Raw genomic sequence first — 15,581 nt, forward strand, 5'->3', positions numbered from 1 at the left:
GAGAGAAACACCCAATGCCTGTACATATCCTGCTCTTACTTCACAGGTAATTACAGTGGGGTCCCAAATTATTTTCATGATAAAGGTGAGCAATGTCGACTGTATAAAATCAATGATTCAAATACTGAGCTAAAAATCTATAATTCTGCCCCTGAACAAGGCAGTTAACCCACTATTCCTAGGTCATTGAAAAAATGTTTTCTTCTGAACTGACTTGCCTAGTTAAATAAATAAAAAAACAACAAGTACAAATGTTTTTTTTCTCAAAATGATTGACACCCCTAAAGATTCTAATACATAAACTAATAAAAAATGTAGTATTTGGTCCCATATTCCAAGCAATAATAATATAACAATAATTACATCAAGCCTGTGACTCTATGACTTTACAAACTTGTTGGGTGCATTTGAAGTTTGTTTTATGTGGGTTTCAGATCAATAGATCGATAGAAGTGAACGGAAAATAATGTTGTGTCATCTTGGAGTCACTTTTATTATAAATAAGAGTAGACAATGTTTTACTAACACTTCTCCATGATTGTGGAGATGATTACAGAGGGTCAAAGATCATACCCCCAAGACATGCTAACCTCCCCCGTTGTTGGTAATGGTGAGAGGTTAGTATGATTTGATTGATACCCGCAAGACAATCAATGAAATGTATTTATAAAGCCCTTTTTACATCAGCCGATGTCACAAAGTGCTGTACAGAAACCCAGCCTAAAACCCCAAAACAGCAAGCAACGCAGGTGTAGAAGCACGGTGGCTAGGAAAAACTCCCTAGAAAGAGAGGAACCTAGAGAGGAGCCAGTCCTCTTCTGGCTGTGCCGGGTAGAGATTATAACAGTACATGGTCAAGATGTTCAAACGTTCACAGATGGCCAGCAGGGTCAAATAACAATAATATCACAGTGGTTGTAGAGGGTGCAACAGGTCAGCACCTCAGGAGTAAAGGTCAGTTGGCTTTTCATAGCCGAGCATTCAGAGTTAGAGACAGCAGGTGTGGTAGAGAGAGAGAGTCGAAAACAGCAGGTCTGGGACAAAGTAGCACGTCCGGTGAACAGGTCAGGGTTCCACAGCCGCAGGCAGAACAGTTGAAACTGGAGCAGCAGCACAGCCAGAGGGACTGGGGACATCAAGGAGTCATCAGGCCAGGTAGTCCTGAGGAATGGTTCCAGGGCTCAGGTCTTCTGGGAGGGGAGGGAGAGAGAGATAATTAGAGGGAGCATACTTAAATACACACAGGACTTAAATTCACACAGGACTCTGGATAATTCAGGAAAAATACTTCAGATATAAGAGACTGACCCTATCCCCCCGTCACATAGACAACTGCAGCATAGATACTGGAGGATGAGTCGAGAGGGGACGGGAGACACTGTGGCCCGGTCCGACGACACCCCTGGACCGGGCCAACCAGGCAGGATATAACCCCACCCACTCTGCCAAAGCACAGCCCCCACACCACTAGAGGGATATCAACAGACCACCAACGTACTACCCTGAGACAAGGCCGAGTACAGCCCACAAAGATCTCATGAAGCCGAGGGGGGTGCCAAACCCGGACAGGAAGATCACGTCAGTGACTCAACACACTCAAGTGACGCACCCCTCCTAAGGGACGGTATGAAAGAGCCCTAGTAAGTCAGTGACTCAGCCCCTGTAATAGGGTTAGAGGCAGAGAATCCCGGTGGAGAGAGCGGATCCTGCCAGGGAGAGACCGCACCATTCACACCCCTGGGCCAGACTACACTCAATCATAGGACCTACTGAAGAAATGAGCCTTCAATAAAGACTTAAAGGTCGAGACCGAGCCTGCTTTTCTCACATGGATAGGCAGACCATTCCATAAAAATGGAGCTCTATAGGAGAAAGCCCTGCCTCCAGCTGTTTGCTTAGAATTTCTATGGACAATTAGGAGGCCTGCGTCTTGTGACCATAGCGTACGAGTAGGTATGTACGGCAGGACCAAATCAGAGAGATAGGTAGGAGAAAGCCTATGTAATGCTAAAACTTTGAAATCAGCCCTAGCCTTAACAGGAAGTAAGGCTATCACTGGAGTAATATGATCACATTTTTCGGTTCTAGTCAAGATTCTAGCAGCCATATTTAGCACTAACTGAAGTTTATTTAGTGCTTTATCCGGGCAGCCGGAAAGTAGAGCATTGCAGTAGTCTAATCTAGAAGTAACAAAAGCATGGAAACATTTTTCAGCATCATTTTTGGACAGAAAGTTTCAGATTTTTGCAATGTTACGTAGATGGAAAAAAGCTGTCCTTGAAACAGTCTTGATATGTTCTTCAAAAGAGAGATCAGGGTCCAGAGTAACGCCGAGGTCCTTCACAGTTTTATTTGAGACGACTGTACAACCATTAAGATTAATTGTCAGATTTAACAGAAGATCTCTTTGTTTCTTGGGACCTAGAACAAGCATCTCTGTTTTGTCCAAGTTTAAAAGTAGAACGTTTGCAGCCATCCACTTCCTTATGTCTGAAACACAGGCTTCCAGGGAGGGCAATTATGGGGCTTCACCATGTTTCATCGAAATGTACAACTGTGTGTCATCCGCATAGCAGTGAAAGGTAACATTATGTTTCCGAATGACGTCACCCAGAGGTAAATATATATAGTGACAATAATAGTGGTCCTAAAACGGAACCTTGAGGAAAACTGAAACTTACAGTTGATTTGTAAGAAGACAAACAGTCCACAGAGACAAACAGATAAGATCTAAACCAGGTCAGAACTTGTCCGTGTAGACCAATTTGGGTTTCCATTCTCTCCAAAAGAATGTGGTCGATGATCGATGATGTCAAAAACAGCACTAAGGTCTAGGAGCACAAGAACAGATGCAGAGCCTCGGTCTGACGCCATTAAAAGGTAATTTACCACCTTCACAAGTGCCGTCTCAGTGCTATGATGGGGTCTAGAACCAGACTGAAGCGTTTCGTATATATTGTTTTTCTTCAGGACGACAGTGAGTTGCTGTGCAACAGCTTAAACAAATGGAATGTAATGTGAGATTCGATATAGGCCGATAGTTTTTTACTACTGCCACTTTTAGTGAGTTTGGTATTCATCGGGAGGAGCCATTTATTATGTTCAACATAAGAGGGGCAAGCACAGGAAGTAGCTTTTTCAGTAGTTTAGTTGGAATAGGATCCAATATGCAGCTCAGAGGTTTAGAGGCCATGACTATTTTCATGGATGTGTCAAGAGATATGGGATAAATCATGTTAAACATAAAGACATAAATAACATTTTGTTTTCTTTTGGAATTCATGATTTCAAGCTCAATGGATTGATACCATTGAACACTTGTACAGTATTCAGGACAACTGAGCTTTGGAGAAATACGCAGATTTAAAGAGGAGTCTGTAATTTGCTTACTAATGATCATGATCTTTTCATTAAAGAAGTTCATGAATGTATCACTGCTGAGGTGAAAGCCATCCTCAATTGGGGAATGTTGGTTTTTAGTTAGCTTTTATCTACACGACTCTAACAGAGTCTAATACAGCCTCTATTTGCTGTTTGGGGGGGGGGGGGGGTTTAGGCTGGGTTTCTGTACAGCACTTTGTGACATCAGCTGGTACAAGAAGGGCTTTATAAAAAAACATTTGATTTGAGGTGAAAGTCTTTGATCTTTGACCCTTTAACTTTCTCACTCGTCATTATTCACAATCAATTCAGGATAATCCGTAATCATGGTAGCGCCCATATTATTGTAGAAGTGTTTAGAAACATATTAACACATTATAATAAAAGTTGCTCATCTTTATCAAGAGTGTAATTAATTTGGGAGCCCGCTGTTTGTTTTTTTTGACCTTTATTTAACGAGGCAAGTAAGTTAAGAACAAATTCTTATTTTCAATGACAGCCTAGGAACAGTGGGTTAACTGCCTTGTTCAGGGGCAGAACGACAGTTTGTACCTTGTCAGATCGGGGATTGATCTTGCAACCTGTCGGTTACTAGTCCAATGCTCTAACCACTAGGTTACGCTGTACCACCCCCTGCATATATACAGTCGTGGCCAAAAGTTTTGAGAATGACACATATTAATTTCCATAAAGTTTACTGCTTCAGTGTCTTTAGATATTTTTGTCAGATGTTACTATGAATACTGAAGTATAATTACAAGCATTTCCTACGTGTCAAAGACTTTTATTGACAATTACATGAAGTTGATGCAAAGAGTCAACATTTGCAGTGTTGACCCTTCTTCTTCAAGACCTCTGCAATCCGCCCTGGCATGCTGTCAATTAACTTCTGGGCCACATCCTGACTGATGGCAGCCCATTCTTGCATAATCAATGCTTGGAGTTTGTCAGAATTTGTGGGTTTTTGTGTGTCCACCCGCCTCTTGAGGATTGACCACACGATCTCAATGGGATTAAGGTCAATCTTACTGGCAGCAATATCCTTGCCTGTGAAGCCCTTTTTGTGCAAAGTAGTGATGACGGCATGTGTTTCCTTGCAAGTAACCATGGTTGACAGAGGAAGAACAATGATTCCAAGCACCACCATTCTTTTGACTCTTCCAGTATGTTATTCAAACTGAATCAACATGACAGAGTGATCTCCAGCCTAGTCCTCGTCAACGCTCACACCTGTGTTAACGAGAGAATCACTGACACGATGTCAGCTGGTCCTTTTGTGGCAGGACTAAAATGCAGTGCAAATGTTTTTGGGGGATTCAGTCCATTTGCATGGCAAAGAGGGACTTTGTATTTAATTGCAATTCATCTGATCACTCTTCATAACATTCTGGAGTATATGCAAATTGCCATCATACAAACTGAGGCAGCAGACTTTGTGAAAATTGATATTTGTGTCATTTTCAAAACTTTTGGCCACAACTGTAGTTCTGATTTCTCCAATCGTGTTCACAGCTTGTAAAACGTCTCACCAGGACGTATCTCACAAGTCCGAGAAAAACGCCTGGTTTCACTGTGCCGAATGGCTGTGGCTAAGCAGAGCTGGCTTCAATGTACCGACTGGATGTGGCTAAGCAGAGCTGGCTTCACTGTGCCGACTGGCTGTGGCTAAGCAGAGCTGGCTTCACTGTGCCGACTGGCTGTGGCTAAGCAGAGCTGGCTTCACTGTGCCGACTGGCTGTGGCTAAGCAGAGCTGGCTTCACTGTGCCGACTGGCTGTGGCTAAGCAGAGCTGGCTTCACTGTGCCGACTGGCTGTGGCTAAGCAGAGCATGTCTCTTTCCTAAAGGGCACCCTATCCTCTCTTTAGTGCACTACAATAGACTAGAACCCTATGGGCCCTGGTCAAGAGGGTTCCATTTGAGACGCAAGCCAAATCTACGTAGCGGAAAGGTGTTTTTCAGAGCCAGAAATGGACCGTCTCTGACCTGGGCCCAGTTTGTGTAAGGCTACGGCTTGGGGGGATGTCATTGAACATTAAAGCTTGGTGTGTGTGTGTGTGTGTGTGTGTGTGTGTGTGTGTGTGTGTGTGTGTGCGCACGCGTGCGCGCACAACCAATCAATATTTTCTCTGAGTCACTCTTTCCATCTCAGTTGGAAAAAATATGATTTCAGAGAATTAGATCCATATGGCTCTAACAACAGAGTCTAATGCTAGTACAGCTTATAGGTTATATCTACATCTCCACAGCTGTAGTCTGTTTCTCCACAACTGTAGTCTGTTTCTCCACATCTGTAGTCTGTTTCTCCACAAATGTAGTCTGTTTCTTCACAGCTGTAGTATGTTTCTCCACAACTGTAGTCTGTTTCTCCACAACTGTAGTCTGTTTCTCCACAACTGTAGTCTGTTTCTTCACAGCTGTAGTCTGTTTCTCCACAACTGTAGTCTGTTTCTCCACATCTGTAGTCTGTTTCTCCACAGCTGTAGTCTGTTTCTTCACAGCTGTAGTCTGTTTCTCCACAGCTATAGTCTGTTTCTTCACAGCTATAGTCTGTTTCTCCACAACTGTAGTCTGTTTCTTCACAGCTGTAGTCTGTTTCTCCGCAACTGTAGTCTGTTTCTCCACAGCTATAGTCTGTTTCTTCACAGCTATAGTCTGTTTCTTCACAACTGTAGTCTGTTTCTCCACAACTGATGTCTGTTTCTCCACAACTGTAGTCTGTTTCTCCACAACTGTAGTCTGTTTCTTCACAGCTATAGTCTGTTTCTCCACAACTTTAGTCTGTTTCTCCATAACTATAGTCTGTTTCTCCACAACTGTAGTCTGTTTCTCCACAACTATAGTCTGTTTCTCCACAACTGTAGTCTGTTTCTTCACAGCTATAGTCTGTTTCTTCACAACTGTAGTCTGTTTCTCCACAACTGTAGTCTGTTTCTTCACAGCTATAGTCTGTTTCTTCACAACTGTAGTCTGTTTCTCCACAACTGTAGTCTGTTTCTCCACAGCTGTAGTCTGTTTCTCCACAGCTGTAGTCTGTTTCTTCACAGCTGTAGTCTGTTTCTCCACAACTGTAGTCTGTTTCTCCACAGCTGTAGTCTGTTTCTTCACAACTGTAGTCTGTTTCTCCACAACTGTAGTCTGTTTCTTCACAGCTATAGTCTGTTTCTCCACAACTGTAGTCTGTTTCTCCATAACTATAGTCTGTTTCTCCACAACTGTAGTCTGTTTCTCCACAACTGTAGTCTGTTTCTCCACAACTGTAGTCTGTTTCTCCACAGCTGTAGTCTGTTTCTTCACAGCTGTAGTCTGTTTCTTCACAGTGTAGTCTGTTTCTCCACAACTGTAGTCTGTTTCTCCACAACTGTAGTCTGTTTCTTCACAGCTGTAGTCTGTTTATTCACAACTGTAGTCTGTTTCTCCACAACTGTAGTCTGTTTCTCCACAACTGTAGTCTGTTTCTCCACAGCTGTAGTCTGTTTCTTCACAACTGTAGTCTGTTTCTCCACAACTGTAGTCTGTTTCTCCACAGCTGTAGTCTGTTTCTTCACAACTGTAGTCTGTTTCTCCACAACTGTAGTCTGTTTCTTCACAGCTGTAGTCTGTTTCTTCACAGCTGTAGTCTGTTTCTCCACAACTGTAGTCTGTTTCTCCACAGCTGTAGTCTGTTTCTTCACAGCTGTAGTCTGTTTCTCCACAACTGTAGTCTGTTTCTCCACAACTGTAGTCTGTTTCTTCACAGCTATAGTCTGTTTCTTCACAACTGTAGTCTGTTTCTCCACAACTGTAGTCTGTTTCTCCACAACTGTAGTCTGTTTCTTCACAGCTGTAGTCTGTTTCTCCACAGCTATAGTCTGTTTTTTCACACCTGTAGTCTGTTTCTTCACAGCTGTAGTCTGTTTCTCCACAACTGTAGTCTGTTTCTCCACAACTGTAGTCTGTTTCTCCACAACTGTAGTCTGTTTCTTCACAACTGTAGTATGTCTCTTCAGTCTTCTGAGTCATACGTCACACAATAAGAACCTCATCAAATCTACTCTTTCATTGAGATTCACAATGAATAATCAACACAGTGTGTCCTCACACCCCACACCCACACGGATAAACAGAGACTAGCTTGAAGACCGGACCACAGAGCATCAGGATATTTTTGATTACAATAGAATTGGCCTACAGTCTTTTAAGTCATGAGGTCTGGGTTTCACACAGTGAAGAAAGCTCTTCTGCAGTTTTATACGAATCAACACCAGTGTCCTCACAATCTCACATTTTCCCATTGTACATTCCCATGTTCCCACATGTCACTGATAGAGGACAGGACAAGGAACACAGCCTCTGGTTAGAGAATGGAAAAGGGGTGTGGCCAGAGTAAGGGATGAAAGGAGGACCTCAAGGGCTGATTCCTCTGGTTGTGGAGACTGCGTCTGTGAGGACATTAGTGTTGTGAGGACATTAGTGTTGTGAACACTGCCTCTGTGAGGACATTAGTGTTGTGAGGACAATAGTGTTGTGAACACTGCCTCTGTGAGGACATTAGTGTTGTGAGGACAATAGTGTTGTGAACACTGCCTCTGTGAGGACATTAGTGTTGTGAGGGCATTAGTGTTGTGAACACTGCCTCTGTGAGGACATTAGTGATTGAGGACAATAGTGTTGTGAGGACATTAGTGTTGTGAGGACATTAGTGTTGTGAGGACAATAGTGTTGTGAGGACAATAGTGTTGTGAGGACAATAGTGTAGTGAGGACATTAGTGTTGTGAGGACAACAGGGTTGATGGGTCCTGCTGGTTCACTCTGTAAATTATGTAAATTATTACACACACACACACACACACACACACACACACACACACACACACACACACACACACAGGTTATTCCAACAGCACCTTACCATCAGGGATCACGTGCTCAGGACTGTACTGGCAGGGGCGTTTGATAAAAGCATCTGGGAAGTGGCATATTTTAAATTCATTCAACTTTAACCACTCTTTAAAAATATCAGACAAGGAATCCTCAACGTCTTGCGAGAGTTCCTCAAAGCATTGATACTTTCCTCGTTTTGGCCTGTTTTCGTTGATTCACAATGGTGTGTGTTTGTGAGTCTGGCTGGCACGAGGGACTACATTTACAGGGACTCTTTTGTATCTCTATGTTCATCTCTAGTAGTGATGCCTGGGGTCAGGGGTTACTGTTTATCCATACAAAGTGAGTCATTGTGGTGTTATTGGACTCAAGACACTGTTGCTCTCACTGCCTTTGGGGATTTGTAGTTCAAAGTCCAAATGTTTGCCACTGTGATTCAACATCGATAAAAGATTCTCAAACAAAAAAAATTCTCAGTGCATTAAATGGGTTCTCGTACCATGTAGTAGCTATATAATTACAATAGCAACCATGATCTAATAACTCACCAAATATAATTTTCCACAGCAATGGCTAATCGGTACTTGATGAAAACACATCTTCTCTATTGTTCTTACTGTTCTGCCACCACATCAGAGGAGAAACCTGACAATGTGTTTATTCACTAAAACCACTGACACCAGCGTCAAAGCACATCAGTTGTAACCCAGGTTATTGGATTCTGTTGGAATGTGAAAACAGACATCTGATTGGCTGAGGTGGGTGTAGTACCTGGGCCACAGTACAAGGTCTACGAGGCTTTACCTGAACCTGATTAATTTCCTGCTAACTGACAAGTGTCAACATGATGTCACCTATGACACATTCAAATGGGGTTTAAGTGGTGTTTACTTTAGCTTTAGAGAGCTTTAGTTGAGTTCAAATTGAGATTATCAACATCTATGTATGTATTATAAAGGCAAATGTCTTCAGAACAAGATAAACAGGTCAGAACTAGAAAGTTGTTCTATTGGCCAATGTGTCAATCACTGGAGAATAAACTGGATGAGCTCCGTTCGAGAATATCCTACCAACGCGACATTTAAAACTGTAATATGTTATGTTTCACCGAGTCGTGGCTGAACGACGACACGGATAATATACCGTTGGCTGGGTTTTCCGTGCATCGGCAGGACAAAACTGCTACGTCAAGTATGACGAGGGATGGTGTTGTGTGTCTATTTGTCAATAACAGTTGGTGTGCAATGTCTAATATTAAGGAAGTCTCGAGGTATTGCATGCCTGAGGTAGAGTACCTCATGATAAACTGTAGACCACACTATCTACCAAGAGAGTTCTCATATTATTTGTAGCCATCTATTTACCACCACAGACCGATGCAGGCACTAAGACCACACTCAACGATCTGTATAAGGCCATACGCAAACAATACAATGCTCATCCAGAAGTGGCGCTCCTAGTGGCCGGAGACTTTAATGCAGGCAAACTTAAATCCATTTTATCTAATTTCTACCAGCATGTCACATGTGCAACCAGAGGAAAAAAACTCTAGACCTCCTTTACTCCACACACAGAAATGCATACAAACTCTCCCTCACCCTCCATTTGGACAATCTGACCAGTATTTTATCCTCCTGATTCCTGTTTACAAACAAAAACAAAATCAAGTGACTCGCTCAATACGGAAGTGGTCAGATGATTCTGATGCTACGCTACAGGACTGTTTTGCTAGCTGAGACTGGAATACGTTCCGGGATTCATCCAATGGCATTGAGGAGTATACCACCTCAGTCACCGGCTTCATTAATAAGTGCCACAACGAAGTTGTACCCACAGTGACCGTACGTACATATCCCAACCAGAAGCCATGGATAGGCAACATCTGCACCGAACTAAAAACGTAGAGCTGTCACTTTCAAGGACGCTTATACGAAATCCCGCTATGCCCCTAAAAGAACCATCAAAACAGGCGATAATAAAAGACTAAGATTGAATCCAACTACTATCTGACGCTCGTCGGATATGGCAGGGCTTGCAAACTATTATGGACTACAAAGGGACACCCAGGCGCAAGCTGCCCAGTGATGCGAGCCTACCAGACAGGCTAAATGCCTTTCATGCTCGCTTCGAGGCAAGCAACACTGAAGCATGCATGAGAGTACCAGCTGTTCCGAACGACTGTGTGATAGCGCTCTCCATAGCCGATGTGAGCAAGACCTTTAAACAGATAAACATTCACAAGGCCGCAGGGCCAGACGGATTACAAGGTCATGTACTCAAAGCATGCGCGGACAACTGGCATGTTGTCTTCACTGACATTTTCAACCTCTCCCTGGCCGAGTCTGTAATACCTACATGTTCCAAGCAGACCACCATAGTCCCTGTGCCCAAGAAAGCAAAAGTAACATGCCTAAATATCTACCGCCCCATTGCCCTTACGTCAGTAGCCATGAAGTGTTTTGAAAGCCTGGTCATGGCTCACATCAGCACTATCATCCCAGAAACCTTAGACCCACTCCAATTCGCATACCTCCTCAACAGATCCACAGAGGACACAATCTCAATCGCACTCCACACTGCCCTTTCCCACCTGGACAAAAGGAACACCTATGTGAGAATGCTGTTCATTGACTACAGCTCAGCGTTCAATACCATAGGGCCAACAAAGCTCATTACCACAGGTAGACTCCAATGAAGTTGTAGAAACATCTCAAGAATGATCAATGGAAACAGGATGCACCAGAACTCAATTTAGAGTTTCATAGCAAAAGTTATAAGTTAATTAATTAATTAAGTTATTTATGTTTTTTATTTGTAATACATTTGCAAAAATGTCTAACTGTTTTCACTATGTCATTATGGAATGTTGTGTGTAGATTGCTGAGATGTGTTATGCATTAAATCCATTTTAGAATAAGGGTGTAACGTAACAAAATTAGAAAAAAGTCAAGGGATCGGAATAGTTTCCGAAGGCAAGACTAGGTCCAAAAGTCTCCTTAACAGCTTCTACCCCCAAGCGATAATACTACTGAACAATGAATCAAAAGGCCACCTGGACAATCTACCTTGACAATTACCTCGACTAACCCTGCGCACATTGACTCTGTACCGTAACACCCTGTATATAGTCTCCACATTGACTCTGTACCGGTGCCCCCTGTATATAGCCTCCACTTTGACTCTGTACCGTAACACCCTGTATATAGCCTCCACATTGACTCTGTACCGTAACACCCTGTATATAGCCTCCACATTGACTCTGTACTGTAATACCCTGTATATAGCCTCCACATTGACTCTGTACCGTAACACCCTGTATATAGCCTCCACATTGACTCTGTACTGTAATACCCTGTATATAGCCTCCACATTGACTCTGTACTGTAATACCCTGTATATAGCCTCCACATTGACTCTGTACCGTAACACCCTGTATATAGCCTCCACATTGACTCTGTACTGTAATACCCTGTATATAGCCTCCACATTGACTCTGTACTGTAATACCCTGTATATAGCCTCCACATTGACTCTGTACCGTAACACCCTGTATATAGCCTCCACATTGACTCTGTACTGTAATACCCTGTATATAGCCTCCACATTGACTCTGTACCGTAACACCCTGTATATAGCCTCCACATTGACTCTGTACTGTAATACCCTGTATATAGCCTCCACATTGACTCTGTACCGTAATACCCTGTATATAGCCTCCACATTGACTCTGTACCGTAACACCCTGTATATAGCCTCCACATTGACTCTGTACCGTAACACCCTGTATATAGCCTCCACATTGACTCTGTACCGTAACACCCTGTATATAGCCTCCACATTGCCTCGGTACCGTAACACCCTGTATATAGCCTCCACATTGACTCAGTACCGTAACACCCTGTATATAGCCTCCACATTGACTCTGTACCTGTACCCCTGTATATAGCCTCCACATTGACTCTGTACCGTAACACCCTGTATATAGCCTCCACATTGACTGTACGGTAACACCCTGTATATAGCCTCCACATTGACTCTGTACGGTATATAGCTTTGTTATTGTTATTTTATCATGTACCTTTTTATTAAATATTTTTCACTTCAGTTTATTGAGTAATTATTTTCTGAACTGCATTGTTGGTTATTAAAGACAATATTCTTCATTCTTCACTGAACAAAAAAAAATTTAATGCAACATTTAATGCAAGATTTTTACTGAGTTACAGTTTATATAAAGGAAACCAGTCAATTGAAATAAATTCATTAGGCCCTAATCTATGGATCAGAAAACCAGTCAGTACCTGGTGTGACCACCATTTGCCTCATGCAGTGCGACACATCTCCTTCGCATAGAGTTGATCAGGCTGTTGATTGTGGCCTGTTGAATGTTGTCCCCACTCCTCTCCAATGGCTGTTCAAAGTTGCTGGATATTGGCGGGAACTGTTACACACTGTTGTACAAGTCGATCCAGAGCATCCCAAACATGCTCAATGGGTGACATGTCTGGTGAGATTACATGCTATGGAAGAACTGGGACATTTTCAGCTTCAAGGAATTGTGTACAGATATTATGGCATGGGGCTGTGCATTATCGTGCTGAAACATGAGGTGATGGCGGGCGGATGAATGGCATGACAATTGGCCTCAGGATCTTGTCACGGTATCTCTGTCCATTCAAATTGTCCATTGCTTATGACTGCCCTTACCATAGCCCCAAGGCCATTATGGGGCACTCTGTTCACAATGTTGAGATAGGCAAACCGCTCAGCCACCACTACGCCATACTGCCCTTACCATAGCCCCACGGCCATTATGGGGCACTCTGTTCACAATGTTGAGATAGGCAAACCGCTCAGCCACCACTACGCCATACTGCCCTTACCATAGCCCCACGGCCATTATGGGGCACTCTGTTCACAATGTTGAGATAGGCAAACCGCTCAGCCACCACTACGCCATACTGCCCTTACCATAGCCCCACGGCCATTATGGGGCACTCTGTTCACAATGTTGAGATAGGCAAACCGCTCAGCCACCACTATGCCGTCTGCCCGGTACAGTTGAATTCGGTATTCATCCGTGAACAGGACACTTCTCCAGTGTTCAAGTGGCCATCGGAGGTGAGCATTTGCCCACTGAAGTCGGTTACGACGCCAAACTGCAGTCAGGCCAAGACGAATGAGGTGAGGACGATGAGCATGCAGATGAGCTTCCCTGAGACGTCTGACGGTTTGTGCAAAAATGATTTGGTTGTGTAAACACCCACAGTTTCATCATCTCTCCAGGTGGCTGGTCTCAGACGCAGGTGAAGAAGCTGGATGTGGAGGTCATGGGCTGGTGTGGTCTGCGGTAGTGAGGCCGATTGGATGTACTTCCAAGTTCTCTAAAACAAGTTGGAGGCGGGTCCCTCAAATTGTATACATTGTGTTGTGTGACAAAACTGCATATTTTATAGTGGCCTTTTATTGTCCCCCAGCACAAGGTGCACCTGTGTAATGATCATGCTGTTTAATCAGCTTTTTGATATGCCACACCTGTCGGGTGGATGGATTATCTTGGTGAAAGAGAAATGCTCACTAACAAGGATGTAAACAAATTTGTGCACAAAGAAATTGAGAGAAATACACTTTTTGTGCCAATATGGAACATTTCAGAGATCTTTTATTTCAGCTCATGAAACATGGGACCAACACTTTACATGTTACGTTGATATTTATTTTCAGTTTAGTACATAAATTACACTGAAGAATAAGAACAACAAGATGTGGTTATATTGTATTCATGTAAAACTCGTCTGAAATACCATATATGGACAATTAGTATATTCCAAGTACATTGCAGAACAATACAATATAACCAGGAAGTAAAACATCTTCATAAAGTGTAAAACTGCAGTATTTACATATAGTGGATTTATGTCCTATACCAGATCACCATGACGACTTGTTTTAACTATGAACCACAACTTTGTAATTAACTTTATCACGTCAATATCTCAAAATTTGTCTTTCATACATAAATTATGCTGTTATTTGGTAAAAAACAAATAAATGTACTTGTTTTTGCAAGTAAAAAAAAAGAAAAAATAAAGTATTCTCTGTTTATTTTTGGAGTCAACATTAAAATATATATAAAAAAATTGTGCGTCATATTGTATACGTTACAGAGATGATATCGGACAATTAGTAAATGACCATAATAATAAGGTTTTAATACAATGAACAGTATTCATGTAAAAGTCATCTGAATGCACAGGGTACAGGCTAACACTAGAGTGTCAGGTAGAGTGAGACAACAAACACAAGCTGTGAATAGGAACAAGTTAACGTGTGTTTTAATTAAGTAGTGCGTGTTGTCTGAGTAGTTGGGGTCGACAGGTCTGCCTAGTGGTTAGAACGTTTGTAACCGAAAAATTGCTCGATTGAATTGAATCCCCGACCTGACAACGTAAAAATCTGTCTTTATGCCCCTGAACGAGGCAGTTTAACCCACTGTTGCCCGGTAGGCCACCATTGTAAATAAGTATTTGTTCTTAACTATCTTGCCTAGTTAAATAAAGGTTAAATAAAATAGTGTGTATAGGACAGTTCGTCATGATATGTTATGCTACAAGTGCTATATTCATTCAATATACTTTTATTATTTACTTCTACTGCTATTTCCTCTTTAAAATGTTGATGGTCTCAAATCAATACAAAATTATACTCCAGTTCTCATCAATTCATCTTCCATCTCCTCACTTAACAAGAGTCCCGATGGTTCTTGAAGAAAAGAAAAAAGATTTTTTAATTTTTTTTATAAGTATGTGTGACGGACAAGAATTCTGCAATCTCCCTGGTGTGAGGCAGTGAACTGAGAGGGCTCCTGAGCGACGCAGCAGTCTAAGGCACTGCATCTCAGTACTCGAGGAGTTACTGCAGCCCCTGGTTCAATTCCAGGCTGTATCACAACTGGCTGTGATTGGGAGTCGCATTGGGCGGTGCACACATTGGCCCAGCGTCGTCCGGGTTTGGACGTGGTAGGGCCGTCATTGTAAATAAGAATTTGTTCTTGACTGACTTGCCTCGTTAAATTCAAAACACCCTGTTGAACTGTCTGTTTGCTCCCTCCCACAATGACAACAGTATACTACAGTCTGCAAAAACACTACATTAATTACTATAGTATATACTACAGTATTCATACATTAGTTAACTGTGAAGACTACAGTATACTACAGAAAATACTACAGTATACTACAGCAAATACTAAAGTATACTACAGTATACACTGTAGTGTTTCCTCAAAAGTCCGCAAAAACACTGAAGTGAATACTACAATATTTATACCGTAGTAAA

At 42.4% G+C, this 15,581-nt stretch overlaps 1 long non-coding RNA gene across 1 annotated transcript in view; it reads left to right on the forward strand.

Annotated features, from left to right (window-relative positions):
* LOC149978360 (uncharacterized) overlaps positions 1 to 15,581 on the forward strand; it is a 441,331-nt gene that overhangs the window by 388,462 nt on the left and 37,288 nt on the right. The window lies entirely within an intron of this gene.

This window comes from Oncorhynchus mykiss, chromosome 14, assembly GCF_057628025.1.
Source record: "Oncorhynchus mykiss isolate SJ-2025 chromosome 14, ASM5762802v1, whole genome shotgun sequence".
NCBI lineage: Eukaryota > Metazoa > Chordata > Actinopteri > Salmoniformes > Salmonidae > Oncorhynchus > Oncorhynchus mykiss.